The sequence below is a fragment of the Nicotiana tomentosiformis genome, chromosome 10 (genome assembly GCF_000390325.3).
Source record: "Nicotiana tomentosiformis chromosome 10, ASM39032v3, whole genome shotgun sequence".
NCBI lineage: Eukaryota > Viridiplantae > Streptophyta > Magnoliopsida > Solanales > Solanaceae > Nicotiana > Nicotiana tomentosiformis.
In genome coordinates this window covers 30,048,112-30,056,986 of record NC_090821.1, presented here as the reverse complement: position 1 = coordinate 30,056,986, position 8,875 = coordinate 30,048,112, and positions in this window count along the sequence as shown.

The window sequence follows — 8,875 nt, the reverse complement described above, 5'->3', positions numbered from 1 at the left end:
TGCAAAAACACCAGCAACCAAAAATACCATGCCAGGCGGATTGTGTTGTTATGCATGTGACCATACCGGGCGGATTGTGTTATTATGCTTGTGACCACGCTGGGCGGATTGTGAGTATCGGCACGTGAGTTGTTCGTGCGTCCAGATACTTATATTATGGCACGTGAGTTATCCGTGTAGTTGATATTGAGCATGTGACCATGCCGGGCAGTTTATGATATTGAGCATGTGACCATGCCGGGTTGGTAGCACGTTGAATTGGCCATGCTTGCGTGTGGATAGGGAACCATCCCCCTAGGGTCACCCTCTCATGTTTCTCTCTTGATGGTGTACATGCGAATTGTGAGAAACCGATGGGTTTCTGGTTGATGTGAGCTCTAGGAGAGCTGGGTACTGTTATTGGATCAGGTTGCATTCTGCAACATGCCTTATTGGCTTATGGTTATTGGATCGGGTTGCGTGTCACAACAGATTGATATTTGGTTTTTGCATTTCATCTTTACTTGAAATTTCCTCGACTGTTTACCTTAATTGCATATCATCCTTTATGCTGGATTGTCGAATGAGCAAAACACTTTAAAATAAAGAATTGTGAGGATCAAAGTGGTTTTACCCGAGATTTCCCATTTATATCATAAATCTGTTATTCTACACTTGTTCAAATTACAAACTGCACAGGTGTTATTGAGTATCATCTATAGTTCTTGCTTCTTTTACCTAGCCAAGGTTAGTTAGGATTATTGAGTATATGGGGTCGGTTTATTCGTACTACACTTCTGCACCTTACGTACAGATCTTGGAGTTGTTGCTGCTACATATGATGGGAGCTGGCATTGAAGATGTACCCGCATTCCAGTTATGTCTATCACTTGTCCGTGATAGCTTTAGATTCAAATTCTATTCATGTACAATCCAAACAAATGTTGTAATTATTTCAGTTCAGGTTTTTTGTAAAATCTAAGTCTTAGTGGCTCATGACTTGTACTACCACTCTTTGGGGAGATGTATAAAATTCAGTTATTTCATTTTTGACTCTTATCATTATCATTATATTATGTTTTTTTTTATTTGGCTTACCTAGCGGGTAGGGTTAGGTGCCATCACGACATACTGGTTTTTTGGTCGTGACAAGTTGGTATCAGAGCTCTAGGTTCATAGGTTCTATGAGTCATGAGCAAGTGTCTAGTAGAGTCTTGCGGATCGGTATTGTCACTACCCAAACTCAGGGAGCGCGACCGACGCTCAACCGAGAGAACCCCACCGAGCAAGCCTCTTAGATTTCCTTCTACCCAAGCTCATCCATGAATAAAGAGGAGATGTACTCCATTAATCAAACACTAAAAAGATTTTATGAATAACTTCCTTTTTATTCCCATTAGCAGCTTCATTCATAATTTTCAAAATATTACGAGTTTATAGAGTTAATGAAAAATATGATTTCCAAATACCAACATTTCTAGTTCAATTCTCCAACACACAACCTGTCTACGGAGTCTCTAAATACAATAGAAGAGTAATATGGAAATGCCGGCAACAAGGCCTCGGCTGTACCTCAAAATACGGCTTTTCTAGAAACAAAAGATACATGACCCCGAAATAAAGTGGGGCTCACCAAATCAGTTGAAAAGAGTGCACTTTTATCACTAATTAATGCCGCTTGCTGTAGAACCACCTGCATCCATTAAAGATGCAGCGCCCCCGGCAAAAGGGACATTAGTACTGTCGAATAGCACTAGTATGCATAGCTAAAAGTTCGCTTTCAAAATAGAATACCCATATAAGAAAAGACAACATATAGAAACAACAAGTCATAATCAACAATATTCAAATGTTCAGTTAAATCATAATAACTTTCAAAGTACGAACTTCATATACAATTTTGGTTAGGAGATCATTATCACCGATATACCACCGTCTTTGTTAGCACGGAGTCCGATCAAGCCCGATCGGCTAGGCCATCTCCCCACGAACAATGTGGTTTGACATGTGATGCGAAAGAAAGTTGTTACCAAGAGTAGTACCACCATATGCGCAATATTGCGTTTGATCTCCACCCGATCAACTAGGTCGCCTTCCCACATATGCCGTGTGGGTTGACTTTTCCAATTCACAAAGGTTCCAGTTTCATCCTAATTAAGGGTAATAATATCACAATTTCCAAAGGTTCCAATTTCATCCCAAATAAGGGGAATAATCCCAATCCACCCCTACACCGGCACATGTAGTTTCAGGTGTGGGCCTTATGACCCACCCTTCCTCGGTTTTGCTAATGATGCTCCCAAAAATATTTTTGATTTGATTTGTAAACAGAAATATCATAAATACTATTGTACTCACCTCAACATCTTTCACATTGTATAAATTCTCATTAGTATTTCCAGTCATTCACAACGACAATATTTCCTTGGCTCATTAGGCCATTCACAAGATTCTTTATTCCTGGCACGATGGCCTTATTTCATATTCCATACTTTCACCTCTTTCAATTTCAAAGACCACCATCAAATATCAACATATAGAATATTTCAGAAATCATATACCTCAAATCCATTTGAAATAGGAACTTCAAACACAAATGGTTTCTTCCCAAAGAATGAGGCATACCAACCAAATCCTATAGACATGATTTCTATGTGATTCTGGATTTTGATCATGCGGGCAGTTATGTAAAGTATAATTTCTGAGCGACTGCATAGTTGCCTACTGATTATAAGTATAAACGGTTAAAACCTATAGACAGGCTATCTAGGTGACTTATGCAGTATTTGGCAGTGATAAACGCGAGAGATAATCAGAACTATTCAGTTTGATCCTATAGGCATGCTATCTAATAGTGGTAACGAAACAGTGTTGAAAGTTCAATAGTAACACTTAAAAAGCGAGTGGTATTACCCTACAAGCAGGATTTCTAACGATTAACGATTGAAATTAATTTTTTATACTTAGCTCCTACAGGCATGTCTCCTAGGTGGGCAGTATAACAACGAATTAACCAACTAAAACCCAATAGGCATGATTTCTAAATGCAGATTTTGTAGAACATAAGCTAACATAGCCCTATAGTCGTAATATCTAATGAATATACTACAGTTATGTAAATTGAAAGATTGGTCATTGACACTTTATTTTCTATAGGCATGGTATCTAATAAACACATAGGAGAAGAATATGTTAAACGAATTAAACACTCAGGTCCTATAGGTAGGTTATCTAATAGAACATGTTGAGTAAACTAAACACTTATAGGCAGGATTTCTACCCGTTCACACAAATATTAGAATAAACCCATTTTTTCAATTTTTACTAATACCCCAATTGTTATTACAGAATTATTACAGGCCCAATACAAAAAATAAAATGATATAAATAACTATATTGGGCCTAAGACAGGCCCAAAGTGTTCCCAGCCCAGCCAAGCCTTCAGTTTTGTATCCATACAGGTTTCAACACAACCCAGAAATCACAAGAGAACTTGGATGATACCCAACAGCCATAGTCGATCAAAAGATTCAGAAAAAAGCAGTCATTTACACAAGCTAATTGGCTTATTCAATAGGGAAAGAGAGGGACAGAACTGAGCAGTCAGGAAGAAAGTGGCTAAGAACCTTAGGCCCTAGTGTGTCAGAGTTCACAAGGGTCTCAAAGTGGACCCCGAGCAGTGCTCACACTAGGGAGGTTAATAGAGAAGTTTTAGGAGGCCTTGGCTTTCAGCCGGCCAAGAATTAGAGACTCAAAAAAGGGAAACAACCAATGAAAATAGTAATAAAGTAATGGGTTTGGAAAAGCATTTGCAGACACTTTAAAATAATCACATAATAAACATGAACTCGAGAAGCAAACTAATACATTGGGGCAGAGTTACATATGATAAGAAACAAGGAGCCTGGGATTGCAAAGTTAACAGGCAAGGACATTAGACAAGTAAAACCAATTAATACAATAAGTTTAGAACTTAAAGGATCAGATTATACCCAAACTCAGGATTACACAGTATAATGCAAACATGATTAGATATTATAGAGGGTATCAATCAAGTTTAAGGGATAACAAGTTCTTAGAGGTGCAGATTTAGACATGACAAGAACACATAGAGTGGCAACCATAGTCATAGGAGCATACTACACTTAGAGTAAAGGTCTTAAACAAGTTGGGGCAGGTTAATAACCTTCTTTCTTAGGTTAGGTTGCTCAAAATGATAAAACTAGGAGACATACAAAAGCAAGTTGGACTTCATATAAAAAATAAATAAAGGCTCAAGCTAGCCTCCGCACTTAGACAACAAATGCACGCAAACAAATTGGCATTTGACAGTCACAGAATTAAGACGAGTTAAAATCATTAAATCTTATAGACATGATTTCTATGTGATTCTTGATTTTGATCATACGGGCAATTATGCAAAGTATAATTTCTGAGCGACTGCATAGTTGCCTACTGATTATAAGTATAAATGGTTAAAACCTATAGACAAGATATCTAGGTGACTTACGCAGTATTTGGCAGTGATAAACACGAGATATAATCAGAATTACTCAGTTTGATCCTATAGGCATGCTTTCTAATAGTGGCAACGAAACAGTGTTGAAAGTTCAATATTAACACTTAAAGAGCGAGTGGTATTACCCTACAGGTAGGATTTCTAACGATTAACGATTGAAATTGATTTTTTATACTTAGCTCCTATAGGCATGTCTCCTAGGTGGGTAGTATAACAGCGAATTAACCGAGTATGGTAAGTAATAGCCATGGAATCCCATATTAGGTGGGATTAGGAGAACATTTAGGGCGGTGGGTTTAGGGTTCTTCAGAGAGGGAGAAAAAGGATGAGAGAATATTAGGGCGACGGGCAAAGGGGAGTGATTAGGGTTAGGGGGTGAAGGGGGTAATTAAAAGAAGGGAAATAATAAGGGACGCTGATCTTGAGAGATCAACGGCCAGGATTAAAAAGTGAGTGGGGCGGGTCGTGTGAAACGGGTACCGACCGGGTTGGGATTAGTGGGTCATTGGTTTGGGCTGGGGTTATTTGGGCTAGTGTATTAGGTGTTTTGGGCCATTATTTGGTCCGAAAATAGGTTAAAACTGGGGCTAGTTTTTAAATACCCAACATTTTAGTAAAAATAATTTATAAAAGTAATTAATGAATAACAAAAATATTATTTGTGTACTAAAATGATTAAAAATTATAACTTAATATTATAAAATATAAAAAGTTATTTTTTCATAAATAATGTAATTATACATGAATATGGACTATTATTGCAAAAATGTGCAATTAGCCCAAAATGCAAATGTAATTATAAAAATGCACTGAAAAATATTTAAAACCTCATGCTGGTATAAATGATAAGTTTATATGATTAAATCATCATAAAATAATTTGGAGGATAATTATTGGATATTTATACAATAAAAATGCATAAATAAATTGGTTTAAAGTCTTTAAAAATCATGGAAAATTATGAAAATACTTGTGTATGCTTATAAATCTAATGATGATGCATATGCACTATTGTGTGTGTGTATATATATATATATATATATATATATATATATATATATAAATATGAGTGAAAAATTAGGTTTCAACAGTTGTCCCTCTTTACCCGGGAATGATGAAAGAGTTATCGGGTAAAGAAATGATGACTGATTGTGACCGAATGGGGTGATTTGAAAAATGAAGGCCGAACTCCGGTTTCTGAATTGCCTACATATCTCTGGTTTTATGGGAATCAGGCCGTGTATAGTTTTGGATCCAACGGTAAACTGAGCCGATGGAGTTGTTGTAGGAATGGACAGGTTCTTCTAGATAGCACTACATCGGAGTTGTGAATGAATGTACCTTGGAACGGTTATGGGTATTTGAACGGTCATAAAGTAGAAATGGGTAACGGATGGTGGTTGGCTGTATTTGAGGTAGTTAAAAGGTGTGAATATTGGACGGAAACTGGAGCGAAGATTGCTCCCGTTGGGAGAACGGTTACCTCTTGGATTACCTGCAAAACTTAAATACAATGCGTGCAGGTGTATATTGCGATAATTTAAACATGATGCAAATTTTCTTAGGACCATGAAAGTTGTCTTTGGACGATGGGGATGATGTCCATAGACCATGACGTCCTGGGCCATGAATCATATGATAAGAGATTTGCATGCCATGAAATGATGTTCTCGGGCCATGAGGATGGTGCCTCTGAACCATGATGCCTTTGAATAATGATGTGCAATATTGAGATATCCTTAGGCCATGGCATGATGTCTTCCGGCTATGAGGATGATGCCTTCGGACTATGATGCTTTCAGACAAAATGGCGATATTCCAGCCCATGAGATGTAAAGACATGATGCTTGGTTATGCGAAGCTAAACAAGACAGAGCTTAGTCTTGTGTAAGATCGGGAGTAGAGCTTAGCCCTGAGAAAAATAGAAAATAGTGCTTGATTTCAAGTAGCATAGCATTTGGTGTTATACAAGGAAAGGCAGAGCTTAGCCTTATGCAATTAGGGAGGCAATGATTAGCCTCATGCGAAATGGGAGACAATGCTTAGTCTCATGCAAGAGGAGGCAGGGCTTAGCCTCATGCAAGCGGGAGACAATGCTTAGTCTCGTACAGGGGAAGGCAATGCTTAGCCTTATACAATTGAGGAGGCAGGCTTAGCCTCATGCGAGCGGGAGACAATGCTTAGTCCCGTGCAGGGAAAGGTAGTGCTTAGCCTTATGCAATTGAGGAGGCAGGGCTTAGCCTCATGCAAAGGTGGAGACAATGCTTAGTCTCATGAAGGGTAAGGCAGTGCTTAGCCTTATGCAATTGAGGAGGCAGTGCTTAGCCTCATGCAAGATGGAGGCAATGCTTAGTCTCATGCAATGAATAGATAATAAGTAGTAGCAGAGTATTTCTTAGCTGGAAATGTGTTTGTGTTTGGCAGCTTTGTCGTTATGAAGATAGTGATCCTGAGGTGTGCACGTATTTGCAGATATTCCTTGTTCCTGCATCCAAAGGGAAATCGTGAGTTATACTGAGGGGAAGGTTGGTTCGTGCCTCTGCCTGCCTGCTTTGCTTTGCTCTGTATCGAAGTCCTGCTTGAGTTACCATGGGTAGCATCTGGCTGTTTCATAAAAATAAAGTTTTCGAAAAATATGTGTGCATATGATGAATGTAGTTATTTAAAATACATTAGTATGCAATATCGGATAAATTAGATGAACCAATGACTGTGACACTTTAGAGACATTGCAACTTCCTTAGAAGTTTGAGGGTCCTCCTAAAAATTCTGCCCCAGTTTACTTAGGCGATTCTCTGACCGTTCTGTATATGATGACGTTGGCTGGACTTGCTCCGGAATTTTGAGGGTCCTCCTCAAAATTCTGCCCCAGTTTCTGGTTGTGGGGAAAAAGTGAAAATTTTTATTGAATTGTGACCGAACCCACATGGCTGCCTACGTATCCCCTCTTAAACGGGAATCGGTTCGAGCGTAGTTCAATTACATCAGATGAAGAAATGTGAACATTCTAAACATAATATCTTTTGACTGCGTCTGAATTGATAGGCTTTGGCCAAACCTCTCCATCCATATATGCGAGTATGAGTGCTCCTCCTATTAGTACTCGGTGAACCATGTAGGGCCCTTGCCAATGCGGCAAAAATTTCCCTTTGGCTTCATCTTGATGCGGGATGATCTGCTTCAGTACCAGCTGCCCCGATACGAACTGTCTAGGTTTGACCCTTTTGTTGAAAGCTTTGGACATCCTATTCTGATAGAGTTGACCATGACACAGTGCATTCATTCTTTTCCCATCAATGAGAGCTAATTGTTCATAGCAGCTTCTTATCCATTCTGCATCACTGAGTTCAGCTTCTTGTATAATTCTTAAAGAAGGAACTTCAACCTCGGCAGGAATGACAACTTCGGTACCGTAGACCAGAAAATAGGGAGTTGCCCCGGTTGATGTGCGGACTGTGGTACGGTACCCCAATAAGGAAAACGGTAACTTTTCGTGCCATTGTTTGTGGTTGTCTACCATCTTCCTCAGTATTTTCTTGATATTCTTGTTTGCGGCCTCCACGACTCCATTAATTTGAGGCATGTATGATGTGTAATTCTTGTGCTTGATTTTGAAGGTCTTGTACATAGCTTTCATTAGGTCACTGTTGAGATTGGCGGTGTTGTCGGTGATGATGGACTCTGGAACCCCGAATCGGCAAACAATACGATCTCTGACAAAATCTGCGACGATTTTCTTGGTTACAGCTTTGTAGGATGCAACTTCGACCCATTTTGTGAAGTAGTATATGGCTACTAAAATGAACATGTGCCTGTTTGAAGCGGCGGGCTCGATTGGTACAATGACGTCCATTCCGCAAGCGGCAAAAGGCCAAGGTGCACTCATTGTATTTAGTTCATTTGGCGGCACTCATATCATATCTGCGTGTATTTGGCACTGATGGCATTTCTGGACATACTTGATGCAGTATGTTTCCATAGTCATCCAAAAATAACCCTCCATCAGTATCTTCTTGGCTAAAACGAAACCATTCATGTGTGGTCCGCAAGTTCCAGACTGTATCTCTTCGAGCAGTTTGGAAGCTTCCTTGGCGTCACTACACCATAATAACCCCAAGTCTGGAGTCCTTCTATACAAAATTCCTCCACTTTGGAAGAAATGGTTGGACAATCTTCGGAGCGTACATTTTTGAGTATGATTTGCATGATCCGGGTACTCTCCTTTTGCCAAGTACTCCTTGGTATCATGGAACCATGGATTCCCATCTGCTTCTTCTTCAACGTGAGCGTAGTAAGCTGGCTGATTATGAATCCTTACCGGAATGGGGTCGATGAAATTCTTGTCTGGATGCTGTATCATGGAGGATAAAGTGGCCA